Source organism: Drosophila eugracilis, unplaced genomic scaffold (assembly GCF_018153835.1).
Source record: "Drosophila eugracilis isolate 14026-0451.02 unplaced genomic scaffold, ASM1815383v1 contig_2154, whole genome shotgun sequence".
In the NCBI taxonomy this organism is placed as follows: domain Eukaryota; kingdom Metazoa; phylum Arthropoda; class Insecta; order Diptera; family Drosophilidae; genus Drosophila; species Drosophila eugracilis.
Window position 1 is genome coordinate 6092666 of NW_024573038.1, and position 27422 is coordinate 6120087.

Consider the following 27422-nt stretch of genomic DNA (forward strand, 5'->3'; position numbering starts at 1 on the left):
GCCACTTCATACAAGTAATTTTAATATATATTTTCCATTTTATTTTTGGGCAAGTCTCGTGTGCATAGAAATTGCATATTTGTGTTGAACTTTTGGCCAGTGTTTGGCTTACGCAAAATGAAATCAAATAAATAATTGCAGTGCCCGAAGGGGATGGGTCTGGCCACTGGTCAAATATTTGCAGGAAAACTTTTAGCTCTGGCCAAGTCATTGAACGTTGCTCTGGCCTGGCCTGGCCTGGCCTGGGCCAACTCAGGAAGAACTCAAACACACAGTGAAAAACTAGATGGCAAAAATCAAATAATGCAAAAAACTCACAAGAAGCCAAGTGAAGTGGAGTCAAGCGAACTGCCAAGCTTTGCCAAACACTAGACTCGACGGTGGAGAACTTGGCCACGTGCAACCCACGTAGGTAATTGAGTATGAATGGGGAATGTGTCGAAAGCGTTTTCTGATGTTTGCCAAACAAAACGCTGCAGGTTCTCCTCCAGACACTGGCAACCAAAGTAACTGGAAAATGAATTCGATACATTATCATGACGTCAAGTCGTGCGTGGTGGCGACTGGCGAAAAGTATAAATTACATCTAATGCCTTCTATAGACGGCAGCTTGGCAGAACAGCAGCAGCCCATTTCTTATGCGAAACACCTGCAGCTCAAGGAAAAAGGAGTCCGGGTCTTTTTCGATGGTCGTAGACCGATCTATATATATACCACCCACTTTTGGGTTGGGGTTGTAGCCTGGCAAATGTGCGCATAAATGAATTACCAATGAACCGCATGGTTCACGTTTTCAATTTGAAAGGCTGGGCGCTAATTTTCGGGCAGGAGTCGAGGCGAGTGGCCTGACGGAAGGGGCCAACCTAGAACAAAGACCAGAATAACCATTTGACAGATGTGCTGCTCTAGTTGGGAGGCAAGATGGCACAGTGGAACTAAAGGGGGGAAAAGGGGTTTAAAAGTGTGCAAATATTGAGAAATTTGAATGGGAATATTAATTTTATCTTTTATATTTTCCACCTTCAGAAATCATTTTCTCAACTTTCTGGAAATCTTTGAACATTTTCCCTTCAATTTAAGAGTTCTTCTTCCGCTTTTAAGTCAAACGGGAAGCCAATTAAGTTAAAACTCACCTTAAACACACTCTCTGCCTTAAGGAGTAACCCTCCTAGACACAAGTAAACAACAATTCGCTTAAGAAGACTTCACTGTACAGCCAAATGCGGAGAAGTGAGATGGCGAAGACGTGTGTACGTGGGTGAGGGAAAGGGAGCAAATCGACAGCCTACATAAAAGCGCAATTTGCGCAATTCCAACGTCAAGTTCCATTTGATTACAACACGTTGACGAGGACATACGCACTTCTACAGGACTGGGTTGCTATATAGTCCTATATATATATGTTTGTGTCTGCAGCCGGTAAAAGCAATTTCAGCAAATCTGCAATTGTTATGTCGCCTGCTAAACAACTTACTTCGAAGGCAGGCCCTCTCGCACGTCAAATATTTATATTGCATTGCTCATTGCTATTCCTGTACATATATATACCTTGGTATATATAGCTAGCTCTTGTTGCTCTCATTTTCGGGGTATTTCGGGTATTGATTAAGCACCATCAGGGAGCTGGAACAATGGCCCGCCTCAATTACTGCAGCAGTTTATGTCCCCCACACGGACCCACATGTCTGTCTTCCTGCTTTTTACAGCCCTTTTATGTATCCTGCATATATCCTCTATAGATTGTTAACGTCACGAAAGGGGCCAGCAAATATATAAAAAACGGAAAACAGACACCGGCGAGCATAAATCATGCAAACGACTTGATGGCGTCTATTAGTCTGTTTATAGGCCTAGTTAAAATGTTTATAGAGCCAACTTTACGGTGAGCAGCAATTAAACATAACGGGCGGCTCCTGTTGATCGGAGGGGTTGAAGGCCCCTGAAAAAAAGAAAGGACAACGAAAAGGTTGGGTCTCGTAAAAAACAAAGTTGGTAGTTAACAATGTTGCTTTCCATACGATGCGGCCAAAAAATACATCAAAGGGCAATCAGTTTGAAAAGAGATCCCAAAGTAAGTCTTTAAATGTGTTTCTTTAACCAATTTTCTTATAAATATGTTTGAAAATAGTTTAAGTAACAATTGTGGTTAATGGAATATGGAAGAAAGAAATATTACACCTTCGAGTATCTTCAAAAAAAGGTTTCCCATGAAAAACAATTTGCTTACCACCTTCGTTACTTACAAGGCAAATCAAAAGTGTGATAAAAACAAAAGCCTTTCCATTTGCTAGCAACCAACAGGCTCAATCTCTTGAGGAAACAAATAAAAATAAAACAGAAAAATATCGTAAAAGCCCAATCAATTTGCTCAATAAGAGCATTGATAGCTCCTCGTATTTCCCCCAGTGTAAACTTGATGAGCAGTGATTACACATACTCACATTTCTCTCGGCTACGTGAGGAAAACACGGGGCACGGGCACGGGCACGGGATTGGGATTCATGGGCTCCTTTGGCTTCGGCTGCTGTCAGGATTTCCAGGACTCCCAGGAGTGCACTTTACGCACCACTTGTGTGGAATCCTCCACAGGAATCCTTCGAAACGGCGCAGCGGCAACAATTGAGAATTTATTCATTGAACTTTGGCGTTGCTTTTTCTCATTTTCCTCACTTTTCCTCGTTTCCTACACCAAACACAACCTCTCATTTAGACCTATTAAACGTGGAATTTCCGTGGTAATACAAACAATTTCCGTCAGAACTTAAAACACCCAATGATGTGGCTCACTGAGTCACGGTCTATTTATGGCATGCCTGGCCATTTATTGATGAATTTCATTTTATTTAATTTCATTCGCTGCCGGCCATCGCCATCGCCAGCTTCAGCACTTGAAATTGCTTTATTTCCATCCTGCTGTACCGGCGCGAATGAAAGTCGAAACACAATTCCCCAACTTTGTTGTTGTTTGCTTTCGATTCTCCAGCTTTCGCTGCCACGCCCACTCAAAGCCCACCGAAACGCCCATCCACCCATCTGAACCATCTGAAACGTTGCTGGCATCTAAAGTGGCTGCGATTAGTTTGCTAATGTTGTAATTTCATCATTGGCGGGGGCACCAGAGCTCTCTCTCTCTTTCATTCTCTTCTACGGTACGGAAAAGTTACAGCTACGGGCGAGATTACGGGTGAGACGGCGGACTGTGGTGAACCACTCAACGCATCGTATGCCAGGGCGCTTAGCTAAACATCATCAGGTACTTGACAGCCGGGAGACCGCATTTTGCTGACCATTGACCATTGTGCCACCGAGCAGCCAACGCACCGCAGGACAATGGCCAAAATGTGGGAATTATCAGATATAAGCAGGATAACTTAATAGGCTGGGAGTTTATGGGATGGAAAGATAAAAAGTGGTTATAAAATTAATTGATATATTCTGAACTTTATATTAATCATTAAATTATAGATTATAAAGCAAGTTTAGAGGTTTTTTTGAGACTTTTTGAGACCTTTTAAACACCTTTCTTTACTTATCTCTGAGAAAAATAAAGCCAAGAGCAACCACTGTGCCCAGGCCAGCATTTGCTGAGTTGTGTTGGCCGCTTTGGCTCAAGTTTTGTCGATTCATTGAAGTGAGTGGCTTTTTATTTGCGAGAAAATGGCAAACATTTTTTGCCGTTTTTTCTCTTCTCTGGCGCTGCCATTGAATGCCGAATGCTGGCTCATTCTCTCTTATTTCCAATATTAAGGCTAGGTTTTTTTCCCTCGACTCGTGGCGGATTTTCGTATTGAAAAGGAAATGAACTCATAAAAAGTAATTTGGCCATAATGCTTTGGCCGAGTTAGTTACTTAATTTGCAGTTGCAAATAAAGTTTCGCTTTATTAATTTTGATGTCGAGTGCTGTTTGTTTGTTACCCGTTGCCGGGCACTTGATAAACTTGCCCTGGCCCAAAAGTTCGGGTAATAAACCAAAAAAAAAAGAGAGGAAAACAAGTTATGGCCAAAAACTGTGTTTATTACAATTACGCAGCCAGTGTAAATTCTATTTTGAATTAAATTAATTTCTCGGTTTTTTCTAGCCTTGAGCTTGGCATTAAAATGAAACGTGCCACGGCTTTGGAGTGAAAACAAGAGCCGCAGGTTACCAGGAAAAATAAAATAAAAATCAGAACAAAATCAGGAAAAATAAATCTAAAACGAAACAGAGATTTGAGCAGACACATGGAGAGAAATTATATTTTCTCTTTTGGATGCCCGCGGCGTTTCCAATCGAGTTTCTCAACTTGATATTTTTATATTCAAGAATTCAATTAGAAGGCAACCTTTAGCACAGGTGTCCATATCCGATCCCACACACACACACACACACCCGCATACAGTCTCAATTTTCCATCTAACACTCCCACACGCACATAGCAACGCCAAGTAAGACAGACAGGGAAAGTTTGAAAAACTTTATTGTTTTTCTTTGGCTGACTTTTGGCCCTGTTTCGACGCGAGACAAAATTGCGAATATAATGAAATTTGTTCCGTTTCGTCTGTTGTAATTGTAATTGGTCTGCAGCACCTGCAGCGTCAGCGGGAAACTCGAAATGCTAGCTAGATTTTCCCCAGGGGCGCAACTTTAAATGAGTGAAAATTCATAAAGCGGCAAATTCGCAATGACTTGGCAAATAAATAGAAAAAGGCAATAAAAAGGGAACGCCGCGGCACACAAATAGAATTTTCCGAAAAATGAAAGCCTTTGAGCATCAACTGGACTTTGCTGCGTTTGAGTTATTTATGGCGAAAGTCCTTTCAAAATTGATAGAAAAACACTCCTTGTACTTGGTGACATTTTCCCCAACTGCCGCCTCAATATGCTTGGGTGAGAAAAGCGACGGGAAAATCGCTGCCAAGTCAACAGAAGCCAACAGTGTGAACTCAACTGCGTTTTGGGTCCTGACAGGACGCTCTGCCCTTTGTACCAAAAGTTCTTTGCCCCCCAAGCAGTTCATCCTTTTTTTTTCGCCCTTTTTACACATTCAAACGCAGGCAGACAATACATTTTCGCTAATGGCAGGCGACAGGAATCCCATCTTGGCGGAGTTCAGTGAAAATTTTGGTTAGTTTTTACAATTGTAAGGATTTTTCCGGATGATAAAAGTTTTTCCTCTTTAAAAGGAGCTAAAAATTTAAAGAAAATCCTCACCCTTCATAAAATTATCCTTCTTACTTATGCGCTATTTATTTATTCTGCTTCAGCTTGTCCAGGAACCCACTTATTCTGCCTTTAAATCAACTCCCCGGGAAAACAGATCTTTTAAAGTTTCATCTTCCATCTTGACTGGTTGGCATCCATTTGGATTTTCCGCTGTTTTAGCTTCCACTTGAGATCTGATTTCAATTTGTCCTGAAATCTCCCTCCTCCCAGTTGTTGTTGTTGTTGTTGTCACACGTTCAGCTTTATTGCATTAGTTTCCCTTTGAGAAATTATTTTCTTTACCTTAATGATTTTCCTGCTGCTCTCCTAGAAAACTTCCGCGAACGAAGATGAGGTTTCCTTTTCTGTTACAGCTACAGTTGCAGTTGCATTTGCAAATGTCCTGGCGAATGTCCATAGCCGCCGAGTGGCTATGGAAATATTTATGTTGACTCGCTGATTGTTGCTTCTGATTTTATTTCGTTGTTTTCCCGCTGTTTGTCATTCGAGTCTTGAGGATTAAATTGAGAAATGCACGAAATGTGCCATTGTGGCAAGCGCAAAAATAGTCGTATATAAAATCAATTCTTATATTTTTTTTCATTTTTTCCATTTCCATTTAGCTGCTGTCTGGCTGTTTTTCATGCGAATTCAATGAACCATAAATTTGAAAGTGCCGCACAGCCAGACGCGACGGCGTCAGACTTTTCTGACAGCCAAAAGAGCAACCAAAAAATTACAACAAAAAATAAGAAAAATCATGGTGAATAGTTAAGTTAAGTTGGGCCAAAAGGGCAGGGCAAAAGTTTAAAGTTCCCTGAAGTATTTGGCTTTTGCGGTAATCGCTTACCTGCTCAGAGCAATCGGACTCCGATTAGCCAGGACAAGAAAGTTGCACACAAATTGCAACAATTCGAACGTGATTATCCCGAAGGCACAATAAAAATAAGTTTTCAAGCGTACCAAACTAGCAAGGATAATACAATATTCAGTATTGGACAAAGGGACGAAAATAAAGAGGAAAAGCGTTTTACTCGATGATGTCTCTGTCTCTGTTTCTGTTTCTGTTCTACAAAATCGACCATCTCGCTCTTATCTAGCAAACAATTTTATGCTTCCGCCTGAGCGACAAACAATGGAGCGTAAATATCCCAAAAGCTCGACCAAGGCAAACGCAAAAGGACGAAAGAAAACGCAATTCTATGAAAATGCCTCACATACAGCACATATAAATGTGCAAATGAATGACTGAGTGAGAAGGCACAGGAAGAAAATGTACTACAAATTTAGCAAATTTATTAACTAGTAATAGAAGGGTAAAGTTACAAATCTATCAGACATTATCTTATCAAAATAATAAGTTTACAAGGATAAATTCCAGCTTAACTTTCACACAAATCATTATTTAGAAATCTATTTAAACTCCTATTAGTCAAAAAATCATTATTATTTTCAGTTTATAAAATCCCTTTGATTTCTTTCTCTGCACCTGAGTGACTGACTGAGTGAGAGGCCGTTCTGATGCAAGCATGTCCGGTGCAAGGGAAATGGGCGCTGGAAGATGGAAGAATCCAATAGCTGAGCCTCCGCATTGTTCCTCATGCATAATAGACGAAGTGAAAATGCCAGGCTTAGGCGGGGATAAGACCAGATGATACCCATGAATTGAAGTCCCACGAAATGAAATGATTTCAGCAACCCAACGTTGGGTTATTCGCCTGATATACCTTTTTGTGACAAAAGTCGGCTTACAGGATAGGAATTAAAAAAGAAAAGGGTCCGAAAGAAGGAAAACAGCAAACTGCCAGTGTAGTTGATAAGATTTGGATTTGTCTACAACATTTATTGTCCTCCAATGTTGTTGAGCAATTTTTCTTTTGGTTTTGCCAACATTGTATGGGTGTGTGTGTGTGTGTGCGGCCTGTAAAATGTGCTTTCTGCACAATTGTCATCATGACCCTCATGCAAAAATGTATTTCTGTGTGGGTGAGCCCATACACAGGCAGCAGTGTCAACAGCACTGGGCCTTTGCCTCACTGTGTAGGTGTTAGTCAAAGCTGTTTTGCATACTTTGCGGCGCTCTGACATTGGCAAATATTTGTCCCTTTTTTTCGGTTCGTGTTTCTACGGGGTCAGAGCAGGAAAATAAGCGATAAATAAATACAATTTGCTTGGTCTCTTTATTTGCATTTAAGATCGTCCAGATAGAGCACGCAAATGATGGGGCCCAATCCAATGCTCCAAGCCCTTGGCAAAATAAATGACCAAACTACTGAAAAATTATGTGCGACGAGACGGTTTTTTATGACCATATCGAACAAATTCTAAAGTCGCATAAAATGCAAAAAACAGAGAAAAAAAAAACAAAGGAACAGCATGACCTAAGCTGCGAGTTCGCTCTCTCTCTAATTTGCTTTGACATCCGACATGTGTGTTTTGAAGGCTTTGTCTTTGTGCGTTCGCGATTTGCCAGTCGGCGCTGGCTGGAAAAACCAGGCCCCCAAATCCATCAGGGCGAAAACCTGAAGAGCCGAGACGAGAAATAAAAGGCAAGTCGAGTGGAGCCATGGCGATGACGAGTCCTGTCGCAGGAGGCTTAGACATGCTCTTAATTAATTTGAACTCGCGATGGCTGCATTTGCTTTGTGACAGCCTGGATGTCAGCGTCTGTGAGCCAGCCCAGCGAGAGGAGAGGTTGCGTTTTCCCCCTTACATGTTCCTCAGACATTTTCACAACTGCCAAGTTCTGGGAAAGTAAATTAAGCCAGAAGCTGCAGCAACTGTTGCCCGCCGAAACGTTGCAATTTTTGCTACAGCCTATTGCTACGAAATGGGGAAGGAAAGTGTCTGTGACAAAGGATCATGATTGAGTTCTTTAAAGGTTTGAATGGTGGAGGAAGGGCTTAATCTAAAGCTGAGTTTTGTATTAAAGGCTAAGTTTAAAATACAAATTTCAAAATGAATTTAAATCGAATTCAATATTGCGATATCTGCGTGGCGAATGTGCGGGAGAACGAAATGTTTTGGTATTTCCATCATTGAAAATTCCCAATTAGTTTGTCTTTGTTATGCAAACATGAAACCCAAATTGATTGCGTTTTAAAGTGTTTGGAATTTTGGGTATTTAAAATACAGAACAGCAGTAAATAAAGCAAAATTTTAACAAAATTTAAAGGTTTTTAGAAATCCAATAGAATATTATTTTTCACACGATATTAAGCTAAATCTTAATTACGAATCAGCCTGCCTTGATTAGACAACTTATCCTTCTCACCATCCTAGCTAATTCCCAGAATATCTTCTAAATTGAACTAATTTCCCACCTTCTTACTTGAAACTTGGCAAGCATTGGGTTAAGTTCGAGTTGACTTGTCTCACGCTGCCTGAGCCAAAACCCAAGACGAGTCGACTTTCAGTCAGCATTTTGTTGGCCCTGCCATAAATGCCAACTTTTGTTGCTTATTTACATATTTAAAACTTGTCGGCGGGGGGCTATGGTTGAAGGTTTCTTTTGTTCTTGGCCCCGTTTTGCTTTCATAATATTCTTGTGATTTTCAACCATGACAGCAGAGAGAGAGAGAGCAGAGGGTTCACCTTTTTCGGTTGATGTGCCATGCAAATCGTATGCAATGTGCAAATTTTGTGTTGCAACAAGGTGAACTTGTGCGAAAGTGTTTGACTTTGCCAGCGTCTGGCATATTGTCTTACCTTTGTTCATATTTTATTTTATTGCGTTAAGTTGGCTTTTCTCTTGTTTACCTTCTGCCCGAGAAGCTGGCACATCTGTTCCCTGTTTGCTTGGTTAACTTTTGCGTTAGCTTAACTTGTCAGTTTTTCAATTGAGAATCCAGTGTGGGAGGTCCTCGGGGATCAATGGATTGCTTTAATGGTTCCATATACGAGTACGGCCACATGGCGTATGAGCAATATGCTATCCCTTTTTCCCAGGACATTGGCAATTCGTCTTTTCGTGGGCTTCGACACAACACAATGGTCGATCTGCAATGTCCATCGTCTCCGAAACATATTCTCCCTGAGAATTCATGCATATAGAAAGCCGCCATTAAATATGTCCCAGTTGAAATCGTTCAAAGTTACTATATAAATATGGATATATATGGATATATAGGGATGGGCATCCTGTAGATATATGCAGATATATGATGGCTGCGAGGGGGAGTCGCGGGCGAATTGACAACGCCAATACAGGTGCGCACAATGCAAACGAGTGACATGCAAATGCTTTCAACAACAATTGCAATTCATGCACACATCATGTGTGTTGGTGGGTGTCCTGTAGCGCGTGTGTGTGCTTTTTGGGTGGCGAATGGCAGGCAGCCGTCGTCTCACGTTTCGTTTCATTTTTGAATGTCGATTTTTCGAGAATTCTCTCTTCCCTTTTTTTTCCTGGCACTGCCTGTGGGGCTCGCTTTTTTCTCATAAGCAGGGTATCCAGGATATGCCTGTGTGTCACATAAATTCATTTCGTCAGAACTCTCTATGGGAATCGAATAACTTTTGTGGAGGAAATTTGAAAAACCAACGAAAATGCAGGTACGATTTTGATAGAAAGTCGGTTTTCCTTCGGACAGGTTTCCTTCCTATGCAGGTTCTTAAAGTGATCTTGCCTTGGAAACCTGAAATAAAAATCATAATAAAGTATTTCTTTTACCATTTTACACATCATCTAACTGTCGATTAGCCATCGTTGTTTTTCGCTCACCATTCGAGCATTTAAAATTCTCAACCATATGTGCCGGCGATGGCCAAAGATGCCGATGATTCTAAATGCAACGACGACGGGAAACTTTTGCGGCAGCCTGTTTTTGTTTTTCCGAACCGAACAAGGAGCCCCGATGACGACCACATCTCTGTTGTTGCTATTGCTGTTGCTGCTCTGCTGCTGATGCTGCTTGTTTTTCACATTTTCCCCATTTTCCTGGTGCTCCATCTGCGGTAACTGCCGTACGCGTTCTCACTCGCACTCGCACCAACCCACTAACTTATGCATTCGCACAAAATTGCAATTTCCACTAAGATTGATGAAAAACGTTTCCAGAGCCACGCCTCCGTTGTGGATGTGCTCCCAGCCTGTTCACCTGTTTCGTCAGTTTTTCCCAGTTTCCCGCCTGCCAAATCATGTCATCAATTGAATTTCAAACGATTATTCTTGCACGTTCGCAAAATCGCGGCAAAAATATTTGCCACGCCAGTCGTGCGTTGTCAGCAATTCCCGATTTCTGGATGCGGGTTTTGCATATCATCCGCGAATCCCCACAATACGTTTCGATTACGCATTCAAATCAAATTGTTGTCGTCGAGGTCGCATCAGCAGCAAAATACGAATATGAAACGCCTACGGCGGATTCAGTTAACCCAGCCCTCTAGAAGCACTTTGGAAAATGTGTTAAAAAATAAAGGGAAAAAGTGTTTTCTAAATTTGAAAAGATTTTTGGGTAACATACATCTTTGTAAAGTTCAAAATAGAAAAGAAAATAAAAGAAGGATTTTTAGATACATTTTAGTAAAAGATTTTCCTTTAAGATTTATCAAAGATTTTTAATTGCAATTTCCTTTCAAATATTTTTAATTTCAACTTCCAATTTCCTAACAAATTTTCAACATTTTTCCGAGTGTCATTTTGGATGCAGCCTTCCCGCAGAGTGCATTCATGGAAAATTCACATTCCGCAGGTAGCTCGAAAATCATCGCCAAGCTTTTTGCCGTAGGGTTTTGGCCTGGCCTGGCCTGGTCTGAAAATAAACTGAAATTCTTGGGAAAGGCTCGAATATTTCGCAACTTAATTTAATGCATTCGCAATTGCATATTTTGGGTTGCGGCCTGAACTATATATCAACTAAATATTGTATACAAACTGTTCTGCAATTTGCTTGATATTAATCTGGCAAATAAATTTCTGGAAGCACTCAAACGTGAAATGCCAGCTCTCCGCATCCACCGCGGCTGCTCAAATATTTAATGAATATTAGTTTTCTTTGGCGCTTCCTAGGTCTACTTTTTCACTATATATATATATATATATATATATTTACAACTTGCCTTGGGCAGGATACTGGAGCCTGTTCCCTTTTGGATTTGCCTTTTTGCGGTTGCTGTATTTGTATATCTGTGTGTCTGCAGTTTTCGGGTGGCAAGTTTAACGAGCTGCCTGGAGGCTCAAAACAGCGTGAAATGAGCAGATTTATATGCCTGATTTTTAGCGTTTAACTAGTGCTTAGAGGAGATGGACTTAGGAGGTTTAACTATAAAGTTAAACCAAAATGGAACCCAATATTTGGCCAAAACCTGTATGGGGTCAGCTCTGTGGTTTTCGGCTATCATTCGGTTTTAAGCCCAAACCCTAATTGGCATTCCAGGCCCATAAATACCGCAGACTTCGGCTGCAGCATTACGATTGTAAATAATTAGCGTATTCAATTACAACTTCATAACTCAAGTGCAGTCAGGGGCCCACAGTACTCGTGTGTTGGCCGTGTTATCCCTTAATTAGTTGCGCTCCACGATTTAACCATGCATCTTGATTAGGCAGCGATTACACGTGCTGCAAATTGTGCCAGCTGACAGCTGTTCTGGCTAGATATTCGCAATGGTCTCTCACAGATTGGCCAGCTGTATTCAAAATCCTAATGAAATAACAATGAGATTTGGGGGACAGACGGCGACTCTGGCTTAACATTAAATTCAATTTGAAACCATAAAAGTTAGCCAGTTAAATAAATTGAATGAAATTCATTTTAACAGATGTCAAATCACATAAAGAAATTCAGCCAACTAATGGCTAACAAATACAATTTATTTCTGGCCAAAAACAAAGCCAAATTGGATTCAAATTGGCAACACAATGAGCATTAGCTCGCGGCAACTTTGTGTATTCGTTTTCCTATTTTCATGAACTATTTTAGTAAACATTTTTGTTATATTTTTAAATAATTTAATAATCCATTTCTAGTGCCAGCTTATTGAAATATTTCTCTAAGTTCGCAGAGAGAGATAAAAGTGCATTTTGAGGTTTTCCGTTGAGCTTTTGCAGGATTTTCTTTTAAATTTTTGTTTATTTTTTCCTTGGCATTTGCTAGGCTGAATGCACCAAAGATTTGTTTATTTGAATTCTCAGTTTGTGCAAAATAAGTAAGAAAAATGCTTAAAAAATATATAAAATCAGTTACTAGGTGTAAAATGAAATTTATTATGCAGTTTCTGGCTGAGAAGTCAAAGTAGGAAACCTACAAAGAACAAGTTAAAATCAGAAACTGCAACTCTAATATTTATTTTACATAGTTTGACATACAAACTCGAGTGCAAGGACTCCCGCTGAGCAGCTCAAGTTTCTTTGTTGTCACTATTTGTTAACGAGGGCTGCTGCAAGGACCGCCGTCTAAGAAGTGCCAGAAGTTGAGACCGGGAGTTCCTACATCTGAGACAGAAATTTTCATAAAATATGCAGCTAATTACGTGTAAGTTACTTACAGTCATCCAACTAGTTGGGAAAGTGCTGGGTGCCCCCTCTACCCCCCCTTCTCACCCTATGTAAACTCAGAAACTCGACAAGCCACTGCCCTATAATACAATTTAATTACTGGAAAAATCACAGCTAAAAGGCAACTGCTGTGACTGCTTCTGGGAGCAGAAGGGGATGGTGAAAAATGCTTTATGTCAAATGGAGCGGAGCGGCAATAGTGCGTAAATCTCGGTGCCTTAAGTAGCAACATCTCCTAACCCCAATTGACAATGACATTTTGCCGTCATTAAGGAGCAGGGACCAAGGCTGAGGAACCCTGAGAAGGACGTTTCCAGCTACCCAGGGAGCTTGTTGGTTGCTGGTAACTGGATGTTGGCTGTGTTGCTGTTGACTCGTTGTGTGCGCAATTACAGAAATTAGCTTTCGTTTTTAATTTATTAGCGCCATTGTGCGTGCGCGTAATGGCGACAGGGGACCAGAACCAGGACCAACGACAGACGACAGTCGACATCCAGCCAGCGACAACCTAGCAAATTTCTCCTACCAATCTCCATTATTGCACTGAAAGAAAAAGGGTAAACATAAGTGTATATAAAACTTGAAGGAAATCTTGTTAGGTTGTTGTTGTTGAGTTAAGTTTCTGCTTTGAGCAACTAAAAATTGTTAAATCTGTAGTTTAAGTTAAGGTTAAAACATAATCAGAGGTTTTACAATTTTCTACATTTTTAATCTGTGGAATTTTAAGAAGCTTAACCGAAGTTTTCAGGGCAATAACTTATTTTTCTCAGTCCAAAACATCTGTTAGGACAACATTAAATATTTTATAGCCTTAAAGCAAAAATGATACAGTAATCCCTGATAATTTAAAATCACTTGAAGTGCTAAAAGAATGCTGTAAAATATTTTATTGCAGATAAAAGAAAAAGTGCTTTTAAATCGATGAAAGTCATACCTAGCAGAGCTTTAAAATCAAAGCAGATTTCTTAGCTCCTCACACAGCACCCAAAAAACTTAAAGAAATTCCTTTAGATCCCCTCCTGATTGAATGTATAAAGTATTAACCTGTAATTTATACCATCGACTCTATCCTAGAACGAATCACAAATTGTTTTCCGTGCAGTGGCTACACTTTGGTAACAGTTCCAGTTCGAGGGTAGCCTGTCCCAACCTAACGTATGGCAAGACAAATGCTTCTGGCTGCTGCCGGGGCAAATTAATGTGCATATAACTTACGCCTTTAGACCAAGGAGTGTCCCGAAGTCGAGGGTGGGCGTGGCACTGGGAGGTGGTAGAACCATTAAGGTTGCAGCATTTGTTTGCCTTCGGACGGGCAGAGTTTCATGCATTTTAAAGAACCAAACCACCCCAGACCCTTCCCACGCATGGCCAATGAAGTGTATGCAGGTTTTAAAAATTTCATGATGATTTAACAGGCAACACGGACGTCATCTGTTTGCCCATATATATATATTGTAGCACATGCATGTAGAAAGCCAAAAAAACATGAAAAATCCAAAAATGCCCTCGTGAGTTTCTGTTTCTGTGTGCCGTTGGACAAGTTTTTGGGTAACTATACGCTCCACTGGGCCACCAATGGCCAAGATTTATTTACTCAACAGGCAAATTGCGCATAATTGAAAGAAAATATGTGAATAACGCCTGGAGGGCTTGCGCCGCAACAACCGGAAATATACGGTGTGGCAATTATGGTTTTTTGTTCTTTTTTTAGGGAGAGTTTTTTGTGAGAATTCAAAAAAAAGTTTAAATATGTTTTGGGTTTTGCAACTTTTACCTAGCCTGAAGGTGTTTTAAAATTACTTGGCATATTTTTAAACTTAAATATTTATGGTTATCGATCTCATCTTACTTTAAAAGAATTTTCCAAGTATGGAAATATTAGAAAATAAATCTGCTTTTCCTCTCATATCAAAGTACCTTTTCCGCAGAGTTCATTGCCTTTTATTAATTAATGTTGCCCGCTTTCATCGTCAGTGCCTTTGGGAGTGTGCTCTGTTTTTTAGTGTCATTAATTATTTTCCACGCGGATAATAAACAGTGGCGCGTTGCGCATACGCAGCGTGGTCCAGACGTGTTTAGCGGTCATCGAGGTTAGCCAAGCGGTTCGAGTTGTTCCAAGCTGCTGCGGTGGCCGTTAATAAAAAGCTCTCTCGTTCGTGTTTTTAAGATGTCTCTGCGAATGGACGGGTCGTTGTCCGCTGTCGGTTTTTACCTGTGTTCCGTGCATGTTGGCCACAAGCTGAGCATTAGTGTGATTGCATAACATTTCCAGGTGGTGGAAGCGGGAAGGGGGAATGGTTTCGCTTTGGTTTTGGAAACATGAAGAGCAGCCTCTTTCTACAAAAACAAAAAGAAAAACTACTGAACAGCTAAAGCAACAACGAACGAACGAAGCCAAACCAGATCCTTATGTATGGGCCCAACCCTCCCCCAGCCCCGCCAATGCAGCTGCTGGGGATTGTACGTGCTGGATTTCCCCTTCGGCTTTACCCAACCATTTCCAACCATGTTTCACCCAAAAACACCCACAAAAGTTTGCACAACACCACAAATTCTCGCAAATTTCCAGCTGCCGGCTCATAGTCGGTGATAATTTAAGTCGGAAATTTCCAAGGAGATCTCTGCTTTCGCTTCGTCCGCACGTAAACCAAATCCAAATCCAAACGAAGAAAAGTACTCCGCCCCCATTCCCGCTCAAATACAAACGTAAATTGCAATTACAACAAGTGCAATTGCAATTGCAACAAGGACACTGACACGAAATACGAATCCGAATCCGAACAGTAATCAAAGGCAAGCAAAAATGCGAGAATGCAATTATGGCTGAAGGAAAAGCAAATGCAGGGCTACATCTGCCATAAAGTAAATAAAAATACAAAAATTTCTTGGCACAGTCAGTCGTGTAAGTTTACACACGCACAGCAGACGCATTCTGGCTGTCAAACAAACCCAAAATGAAATCATTGTCAATTCATAAAACTGAGCAAAAATGTTACAAATTGCATTTACATATGCTGCAGCAGCATCCCTTTCCCCCTTTCGTTTTTTTCTCTTTTTTGGTACATACGCACGTTTGGCCATTACGACGTCCATTATGCTTCATTGCGAAAGGCGCCGCTTGACACACATATACTCGGGTGTGTGTATGTACACACAGTTGGGGAAAGTTGGGCTGGCATGGCAGCAAGTGGCTTGGCAGCCCTGCAGGCTAAGCCCCTGGCAGTCATGTCGTTTATTTAAGATGACAGCGCCAGCTCCCGTTTTGGTCAAGTGTACAAAACATATTGCAGTCACTGTTACTCTGTTGGTTTATGTCGTAAATATACGTATGTACTTTCTCTTTCGCATAGAGAAACGATCGGAGAAATATGAGCAAGTGCTGCCTGGAAAATTGTATTTACTCGATTGGTTGGACTAAAAATTGCCAGCCATCCATAAGCCGTAGAAGCCAGCTGGTTAATACATTCTCCTGTGAATATTAATTGTGGAAAAATTTACTGATTTTTCAAGTCCTATCTAGGATTATTACCTTATTCCGTGAAATCTCTATCATCTCGAACTAACCTGTTATAAATATTGAGAAATAAACAAAGATTTTTGTAGGGAACAGCTTAAAGAACTTACCAAACTTTGAGATCATTTTCTCCCTATTCCCTCTTCATGATCTCTCCAATATCGTGACTTTGCTAATCGCATAAACCATAGTTCGCTGCATTGCAAGTGTTTCCTGCTGGACTCTGACCTTGTTTTTGCCGCCTCGAGCGAAATTGACATTTATTAATTGGAAAACAATAATTCGCCTGCCAAAGTGGCAGGACCTTTGGCTCCCCTTTTGCTGGGCTGGCTGCATGCCAAGTGGCGTTCCTTGTTGCCGGATGATTTATATCCGAGTTGAATCGAGCGGCATGGAGCAGCGATAACTCGGTGCATGGGGCATCTGGTCGTTTTGGTAATCAGTTATGCAGCCAGCGATTAAAGGCCGTCATCAGCAGGAAGCGCCAAAGTATATCGCCAGCTGTGCCCAGCCCACGCCCACTCCATATCTCTCGTCCCATTAAAAGCTGTCAAATTTTAATGTTTTACATGGCAGGCTCAAAGTGGCAGCAGCAGCAACATCATCATCATCATCATCGTCGTCGTCGTCGTCGTTCTCATCATCCACATCCACTTTTACGGGCATGGTCATGGCACCTGTCCGTCCCGACACACCATCAGACATCTCCGTGTCTACCCAGGCGGTAAACATTAAAAGCACATAGTTTTAATGAAGCAGGCAAGCAGCAAGGATGTGGAGTAGTGTTGCTGCGTGTCCTTGTACTTGCCGCATGCTTAACGGCTGCCTGGCACACGAGGCGTATGTGGAACGTGGCCCCAACACGCGATAAATTCATTAAAGAACTGCGACCGGCAAACGAAATCTGGCTGCCTAGTCTCGCGGGCAATCTAAAATAATATAGTGCCACAGAGTGAGAAATTTATAAAATAAAATACGAAAAAAAAAGAAAGATGAAAATAGTTATAAATTCTATGACGTGACCTGAAATCATTTTAAATTTTCAGAATTTTATTCTTTAAAGGAGAGAGTTTTATGAGCTTTTCTATGGCTAAATCTTATAGATTTGATTGGGGAATCAAGTTAACTTAAAACCATGGAATATTCATAGCAAATCTTAGTCACTTTTTCCCAGTATCCCAAGTTCTAAGTATTTGTTTTCTGTGCATTAACTGCATATCCTTTTTTTTTGGCCAGCGAGCTGGGAGCAGTGAGCAGTGAGCTGCGAAGCGCACACGTTTATAGATTAACACATTTTTACTGCTGAATGTACTAATAAGGCAAACATTTCCACTTTGAGTTGCCCCAGCCGCAGATTTAGGGAGCGGTTTCAGGAGTAGCAGGACCAGCACAGCCTGCAGGAGCTGCTATCTAGCGCAGAGGCAAACACAGGAAAGCTCGTACGTGAGCACGTGTGTGTACTTTCGAAATTTATAACACAGCACGCGGAATGGTATGGCAGTGAGGCAGGGGGAGGAATGGGTTTGGGAAAATTGGTGGAAAGTCAGGTGAAGAAAAATGTGAACGAGCAGCGCAGGGAAAACAAAGGAAAGCCAAGCGGCAAAAAATGTATTTCATTCAGTGCTCTGAGCCCCGTGAGGCCCAGTTCGTCCAGCCAGTTAAATGGCGAGTCCTTCGGGGATGTGAGTCCCCCCCCTTCACAGTTCCCCCTTCATTAAACTCCGACTACGGCTATGAATATAGCTCATGTTCCAGCCTTCTGTTGCTGTTGTGATTTTGGCCAAGCAGACGAACAGCCAACGTTTCCTGGGAATCCACACACATGTTACTTGTTCCTCGTTCCTGGTTGCCCAATCCCCGAGCCCCTTTCCCAGTTCCCTATTCCCTCTCTTGATTTTCACTCCTGAATCCCGATTACTACTCCCGGCTTCCGACTGCAGCGCGTGCCTGGCACTGGCAACTTGGCAGCTGCTGCCCGTCATCGATGGCGACGGACTCAGGCAGCTATCAGATTCCAAAGGACGAGCGACAAAAGTGCACAGGGAATAAAATAAGTTAATATTAAATATAGGAAGTGTAAAATATAATATAGTTTATACCCAACCTTAACCACAAAGTTGATGAAATCTGATTTTTAATAGCATCCACTTTAGATCTAGTCTTTCTCTTAGTTTTCCTCAGAAGTAACCTTCTTCTTTGACAAATTCTGAACTAAATGTTATAAATATTAAAGAACTTTTTCCCTCAGTGTATAAATCAAGTCCTACTGTAAGGCCGTGGCTTGACTTGTAATTACCACTGCATTGTGGACTTTTATTTTCTTTGTTTGCCAGTCACTTTAAGTTCGGTTTTCGGGGCCCCTGGGAGTCTGCTGCACCTGACGTCGATTGAATTACTGTTAAAATATTATCAGACAGGTCCTTGTTCTCTTTTTTTTTCATTCTTTCCTCGCTGACTTATCAGCTGGCAAGAGAAAAAAACAGACTAGTTGGCAGATGGGTTTGAGGCACGTTTTTGGGCTAAAGGCTTTCAGATTAGCTTGCCGCACACCTGAACGACTGAGGTTAACCAAGTGGAAAATTAACAGAGGGATTTTAAAAAGGGTGCACAGACTCCTAATGGATGACTTTTCATATACTCGTCTGTGTTTTATTTTTAGTTTAAATGTTATTTTTAGAACTTCCACTAAGCTGTGTTTATTGAGAAAGAGAGAGAGAGAAAGTTTTAAGCATTCATCTGTTAAATTGATATTGCAACATTGTTATGGTTATGTTGCCACACAATCGTAAGTTAAACAAAAACATAAATGCCACCATAAATTATTTAAACTATTCAATTTGCTGGCGATGAGCATGTGCAAATCATTGGCGCTGAAGAAAAAGCCATAAAAAGCTTAAACGCTGCCATTTCGTTGCATTTCACGCAATAAACAAAAGGCACATAAAAATGGCATCATCAACTATAAATCTGCTGATGAGAATTTCAAACAATAAACCATTCGAAAGTTGTAGATGAAAAAGAGAGAGTGAAAGCCGCTCATCAATGCAATCATGCACGCATAAAAATCCCAATTTAATTCAATCAATTTCGTGCCCGTTTTTTGTGTTTTTCTTTGAGGTAAAACCCACTCAACGGAATACAAATTGCTGGCAACGAACTTAAGTTTCAGCATAACCCAAACCAAAAAACAGAAAGTGCTCACTGACGAAGGATGAGAACTCTAGTCTGTAGCTAAAGGAATGACTCTGCTCTCTGTCTCTCGCTCTGTGTGTGTCGCCGTCGAAATTGTCTGATGAATTTCTTCAATTCAAAACGTGACTGACGCAATGATTGTGCACGTTCTTCCTCGTCCTGCCATCGGTCTATAACTAAGTGCCACTATGTAAGTGAATAACTGTCACTGCACAGATCCCGACACATCCTCCTCCTCCTGCGACAACGACTTTGTACTGATTGCACGTCATCAGTGCTGCTAAATGGGATATTTTACAGCCAAAGGGGGCTGTTTAATAAATTGCTAACTAAAAATGTTCAATAAGGTAAAAGCTGTTTGACTGGAATGACTAAAAAATGGTTACAAAATTCGAAGAGAAGCTGATTTTTTACAAGAAATAAACTTAAAAGTTCTTAAAACTCATAGAAAACCCAAACCTAATCTAAAATTATTATTATTTTCCATATATCTGCACTTATTGTTGAACTACCATGGACCAAAGTACACTTCCTAAAACAATCTAAACCTTTCCCTTAATAACATAAACCCCCTGGACCTAGCTACTTCTTCTTAACTAAATTCCTCAGCACTGACACTCGTGTGTGCCTGATGAAGATGGCCTGATGGACAGACAGGAGGGCCAAAAGAGGAACAGACATGGCTAAGCATGCCATAGTTGGCACTTTTAAGTCATTTGCTACGTTTTAACTCAATTCCAAATGCGGCCATCAACCGGAGGGGCACTCAATCAAACTCGAAGCTGGCAATGGAACTTGCAGGCAAAACGCGTTCGGCAAACAAGTTGCTTTGCCACTCCCTCAGTTTTCGCCGCCTCTAAGCCACATGCATATGAAATGGCTAGATGGCAGAGAACCAAAAAACCCCCACAAAAAAAAAACTACGAATGGGGCAGTTCTTAAAGCCTCAATCCTCCCCAGCGATGGCAGCACGTTTTGTGGATCTGCCATCGAATTCGTGATGGCCAAAAGTGAAGCTTGTGCTGAGCCCAAAGACCAGAAAAGCGACATTTTAGCCATGTGTGTGTGTGTTTTTTTTTGGTTGGTTCTCTTACATTTTTTACACCCTCTGAAAATGGCAGCTTTATAGCTCGACTTCAGTTGCACATTGATACGCACGCACACATGCATACAGACTGGTGTTTGCCGGCCTGCCATTTGGCCAGATTGTGAATTATTTAAAAATGATTTATTATATGTTTGTTTGCACTTTGCCATGTGGTTTTCCAGTAGCAACAGCAGCTGTGTCGGCTTACAGTGGCATAAAATGTGCCAAAAACTGTATAAAACTTAGAGGGATAAGCTTGAGCTGGGTTATGGGTGCTTAAGTTTTGAGTATCCAATCAGCTTTACTGTCCCACTGTACTCCTAAATATTGCAATGGTTGATGGGGAGCGATAAAAGAAACCAACATGCCTAGGGAGAGCTGAGCAAAATCTATTGTGTTTTCATTTGAATTTAATATTTCATTGCGGCAGCCGGCTCAGCAATTGCAATCGAGTTTGCCTTTTGCGGTTTGCCGCCAATTGTAAATATGCAATCCGCCCGTTTTTCTCCAACCGACATGTTGTGACATGTCACTTTGCCTGCCTTCAATTAAAATGTCTACATTGTGGTTTCCGGTCTGTGAACAGAGAGAGAGTGAACAGTGCTCAGGAGAGAGAAAAAACAACTCCAAAACGCTTAACCGACATTTATCAAGATACGCAGCTGCTGATTGATTAAGTTGCATTGCATAATGCAGAGACCGCACGACACCTGGCCAATCGTTGAAGACATCAATCGAATCCCGGAGTAAGAAGCAATTTTCGCAGGATACCCAAAACCCAGCGCCATGATAATAAATTGTGCCTTTAAATTGCCGCCTGACCCACTTCAATTTATGGGTTTGGGTGCTGTGCACCATAAATTTAAATTGAATGGCAGAGAAACCCAAAAATTAACACACGCAATTAAAATTCTACAGCAGTTGTGTCCTTCAATCGAGGCAAATCCATTGGCCATGTAACATTGTGACTGTCAGTCAGGCTTCTTCGGGTTGCTTGCCCGGTTCCAAGGACATGGCCAGACCCTTTTCCAAGTCATTGAATAGATTTCTTTCACACACACACACACCCATAGGGGTCCCAAAAAGGGTCCATAGAGGCGTGGCCATTGGGTTGGCTCCCCTTTTTGAGAGGGCACAAAGGCATTACACATTCTGATTGGAAAATCTATGGTGATCATTAATAAAATCGAGATTAGTGCAAAATGCCAAACAATAACAGACGGCAATGGGGCAGCTATAATCAAGGACTGAGCAGGCAAATTGCTGGCCAAAACCAAAGGCTAACCAGGCCCAAAGGGGGAGTCCTTGATTTAAATTATCATGCAAATATGGCCCACTCAAAGTTTTTCATTTTTCCATTGATTTAAACTTTCAGTTTCTTGGAAAACAAACTCCATATGAAGTGGTTCTCAGAATAGAATATTAAGAAGACACTCCAAACTTATTTCTCTCAGTGTTCTTGCCAAGTTGTAAGCGAATGTACTTTGGTTTCTGTATAAGTAGCTGCATGCATTTATGCGACCAACTTTAGTCACGGTAAATATTGTTTTAATATCTGCTGAAGACCAAGATTTCACCATTCTCCCTGCCAGTTGCCCTGGGGCTGGTCTTTTTGTTCAAGCCGAAGCCGAAGCTGGAGCTGATGTTGTTGTTTTCCATTCTGGCCAAACTTTGAGCGGCAAACAATGCTTCATTATAAGCTTCAACCCATGCCAGAGGTGATAAGCCATGCCAGAACCAGAAGGAGTACCAAAACGAGTACGAGAACCTGAACAGTAAAACCAGGACTTCCAGGACTAACAGGAGCAGAGGCAACTTCTTGTATAAACTTCACTTTATGCTGTTGGCCTTCTTCAATGCCTGTAAAGCACACACACACACACACACACTTATACACTCTCAGGCCAAAGGAAAACCATCCATAAACACACAAACACACATACACACTTCTTTTAACTTACTCACATGCCATTTGCTTGTACTTTGTATGAATTTTACGAATATTTCATAACAAGAATTATGCTTGTGTCTAAGCCAAGTGTGTGTGTGTGTGTGTGTGTGTATATCTATATATATACACACCCTTGGTCGTGTGTGAGTTGTTGCCTGTTCTTGTTGTCGTGTCGTATCGCATGTTTTGTCATACGAAGTGGCTATGCAAAGACAAACAAGCCGGAAAAACAACAGCAACAACAACCAGGAGGACGCTGCACAAAAATGTTGTCAATCAAGGTTGAAGATAACAAGAGACAAAGGCAGCAAACAGGATGTTAAGCCCTTAAATTGCCTCAGACAGCCGGGAAATGTGTCTTGATTATAAACCAGTGTGTGTGTGTGTGTGCAGCGGTATATACCGAAACAAATTAAGTGGAACCAACAAATTCCTCATGCACAAACTATTTCCTTTTGAGGCTGGCCGGATTTATTTTTCATAGCATACTTTTGCGGGCAAGGTTTGAGCGAAAAAGTTGCCTGTCGAAAGTTGACCTACTAAATTGCACTGAAATTCTCATAAATAAACTATTTTCTTATGAGAGATGGCGAATATTTTGTACATAGAATTTGTTTTTCTATTAATGGTTATGGTGGCTAAAGGGGTCTTATTATTAGAGGTGAGTTTTTATGTTTAGTAAAAGTTTAGAAACTTTTTTAGATGGTATTTTAGAGATAATTTGGTGGGATTAAAAAATATTATTAGCGATATCTCATGATTCGCTTAAGCTAATAGCTAAATCAATATTTTTAATGCATGATTAGAAACTTATTTAAAGGATTTTAAAATAATAAAAACGGAAATTATTGTAATTTATTATTATTTTCATTATAAATCTCATTTTTTTTTAACAAATGAGTTATTTAATTTATTAAGCAATCCATTCCATTTGATACTCCACTAATGAATTCGTTTTGAACTGCGTTTTTAATGCGACACATTCTTGACAATAAATGCATAATTTTTCATTTTCCGAAAAAAAAACAACTTGAATAATGACGAGCAATTTATGAACTTGTAAATCACTTATATCCAATTAATGGCTTCAACTCCTGCGGAGAATATGATCAACTTTTCGGTAGGAAACTCGCCAAGCAGCCTTTCATTGTGTTTGCAATTTGTGAACTCGCCTCATTTTCCTCTCTCTTTTTTTTTTTTATTGTATTTTCTTCACTTCTTTGGGGGTAATCATGCGAGCAATTAAGCTGCTCTCGATTGACGCTAATTAATGAACAGCATTAAAAATTATTATGTGTGAAGCAAAGAAACGGCGCAAATATGACAGCCTTTTCAAGAGAGACAGCTCTGCCACGCCTACCGCCGTCACAAACCGCCCATCCACATCCACATACACAATTTCAATTTTCGTGCCATGTAATTTGCGTGGATAATTTATATGCACGGCAGGCGTGTATAGAAGATGCTACTCTCCATCAGCACCTTATCCCCCAGCTGGCAATATCGCTCCTGGTGCGAGATGAAATAAATTTTGCAGCATCATTTAAGCTTAATTAAGACATCCCAGCCGCAGGCGATGATGGCCAAAAGAGCAGCGAACAGCGAGCAAAAGGCGGCCACAAAAGCCTCCCAATGCACCGTGCTCAACATAAATAAATGAGTGACTCGATCCTGGAGTGGTTCGGTGGGTTTCCGTTGGGTTCCATGGATTCTGCGGTTCAGGGTCCAGGGTCTATATGGTTGAGTTGACGCGTTGAGTGGCATGGCCGCATGCATATTCGAGGGGCCAACGAACATCTCAATGCCCATTTGATTTCCAGCCAACTCACGATTCCACGCATTAAATCGCTTAGACAATGTCAAAAGGCATCATTACTCAAGGAGCCGCTGGCAGGCCACGTTCAAGACCCATCCAATTGCCCTCGTCATCTCAAATGAGTGCGGCGATAAAGTAGTCAATAGAGAAAGAAGGGCTAGGAACGAGGTTGTGGAAGAGGGTGTCGAATTTGGGATACCTAGTAGTCGTTCATGGCTATTCCTTCAATATTTCTCGTATAATTTGCAGTTAATATCTTAAGACAGCGTTGATATCTCTCAACCACTTAAAGAAGCACAATATACCCCTCTTTATACACCATCACCAGGTATAAACAAGAGCTGGAAACAAGAGGACGAACTGTAGAGTCAAACAGAAAGAGAAGGTTTCCGTGAAACTCGATATCCAGCCAATGTTGGTTTTTAATTACCGCAGCGAAGGCAGCGAAATGTAACGATATTTACTATGAAATTCAATGCCATTAAACACAATTAAGTGCGTTGGGGGAACCCGTCTTCCTAAATTACAGCCCCAACATAAGCAGGCAATAATGGGGGTTGGCTTTTGGGTGGGCGGGCTTTATAAGCTAAATTCATTGAGCCAACGGTTCAAAGTGTTGCACATTACGCATCATTTCAGTCGACTTTCAGGACCTGCGGCCCTTTTTCAGCCATATTCCTTGTGTGACGTCTCTCCGCCGAAAAAGGGAAATGGGTGAGAGCAGCGAAAAAAAAAAGAGAAAACGCCGAAACAAAAGCGTGAAAATTGCAAAAGTTTTCTTAATTGCTCTGCGCGGCTCGTCAACGTTGTCGAAAATTAAGGGCAAATATGCAAAGTCATTGTGTGAGTGGGTGAAGTGAGTGGGTTGGGATCTATGGGATGGGTTCTTTTTTGGAGGTTGGCAGAAGGCAGGGGTGAAGGTGACTGGTGGAATGGCCTAGCCCCCGTAATGATTAAACCAACCCCCCCCCTCAGACACACACGCACATGAGGAGAAAAAGTGGGAAAACACACACTCGACTGGCACCCACTTGCACACATGCCGCTTTCCCATCGGCCTCAAATGAGGAAAATTCAGCGGTGGCAATTGAATTCGAATTTACTTGCTGCTCAAAGACCAACCAGGCTGGTTTATTAAGGCTTTAATCAAGGGAAAGTCTTGGTGTTTGTAAATTTGAGTAAGAAAATAAATAAAAACTAGATTTAGTCAAGATTTGATCCAGTGGATTGCCCTATAAACTTCAAAACTAAAGTTTGCTCTTCAGAACTTAAAACTAATTACAGAAAATTAATATTTTATAGTTCTGAGCAATCAACTGGCTTATAATGATATCCCTAGTATGAAATCCGGATTATATTTGCAATAAATTTTCGACTATTGTTGCCGTTCACTCAGGGATTGCAGGAACTCACTCGATTATGGGGATTTTCTCATAATAACTCTACCCGAAAGCTACACAGAACGAGGACCACAAAATGGCATGTCTTATAGTTGCATTTGGGGAATAAGAGCAACATTAACATGAGTGTAGTTAACAAACCACTAAGCCGAGCAGCGACAAATGCACAATGTCCTGCGGGTCGAAGGATACAGGATGCAGAATGCAAAATGCAGTAAGCCAGACAGATAGACAGAAAGGAGGTGCATTTGCCAGCTGGGTAAGTGGTGACTGTGGTGCAGCTGATGCCAATTGCAGTGGAGAAGTTGAAATTAAATGCCACATTCACTCAAATTTACCCACATTAAGCATATTGAGCTTGCCACGCCCACACATGCTTGGAAAAGCGCGTCACTTGGGCGGGGATGGGGAGTTCGACTGGATTTTCCCAGCTGCCTTTTGTTTAATGAAGCCGAAGTTGTGGCTATGCAGAGAGAGAAAAAATGAGAGCCAATTTAAATTAATAAATCTTGTTAATAAAGCAACTTTAGGAAGTATTTTTAGTAAAGAAAAATTAACCAAAAATCCAATCAGAAATCAATTAATTTTTATAAAAATATTTATCTTTGGAAAAGGATTTTTTAAGGGCGCTTTTTTCTTAGTAATCCCTCATATTATTTCTACCAAAAGTGATTTAAATCAACCATAAATCAATAGTTAATACCCTTTCAATATTTTTTCTGTGTATTTTATGTGCGTTTGAGGGCGTGCATGTGGAAAAACAGTTTTCGAATGAATGCAAGTTTTAATCCTTGAAATATGATTTGAGTGCAAATATTTTGCATAACCATGAGCCCGACAGTGAAAAGGGTTCGCCGCAGAAAAAGAAAAGGGAGACTTGTGGTTGCCATCTGTGTGTGTATGTAGTTGTGACACAATTCCGCTTGTGTGTGTGTGTGTTTGTGTGTGTGCACTTGTACTTGCCAACCGCAAACACTTCACTCGCTTGAAGGTTGCCTCCTCTTTCTCCCTTCCCCCCTCATACTTTCTGCTTTCTCTTTCCCGCCTTAACCCCTTTTCGTTCCTCGCAACGAAGAGCTGGAGCCACAGACCCCGGTGGCAGCCTCACTTCACCGATGTACAGTGCTTTATATTCTGGAAAATATGACAAGCAGAAAATATATCTTAAATAAATATTTTGAATTATTAATAAAACATACAAATGGTTACTTACAGATTTTCAAAGGATACCTTTAGATAAATTTACTGTTTGGTTGCTTTGCTTCTTATCGCAGAAGCTTATTTTAGTTAAATAAACTCTTCTCTTTGATCTGAGGGCTATTAAATTCATAGATTTAGGCAATTATATCCTGAAATGGCTTTATTCTGAAGGTTTCTGCTTTCTATATTGAAGCTTAAATGAATATCATTTGATATATCTAAAAATAAAATGTGAATAATAACTTTTAGGCAGTGTTTCAGTTTTGTTTTTCACAACTTTACCTTTTTCCATGATCTACTTCCAACGAAAGTTATTAAGGTAATCTATCTTTAGACTTTGGATCCTTTCCCCTTTCATTTCTCAAGTTACGAAATAGTTTACTCAAAATGGCAACACCCCATTCCCACTGCCTGCTTCTTAAAAATGCATTTGCCCATTAGCCCCTGGTCATCATTCAAATTGCTAGTAAATACTCCTGGGCCTAATACCCTAGCCCGAAGCTAGTTGGACTCACCTTTCGACCACAGAGCTTCCAGCAACATGACACTTTTAATGAGCAAAGTTAGGGCGGTACTCGAAT

General features: G+C 40.9%; 1 protein-coding gene across 3 annotated transcripts in view; it reads left to right on the forward strand.

Annotated features, from left to right (window-relative positions):
- LOC108114577 (junctional adhesion molecule A) overlaps positions 1-27422 on the forward strand; it is a 98599-nt gene that overhangs the window by 33210 nt on the left and 37967 nt on the right. The gene's annotated exons all lie outside the window — the stretch shown is intronic.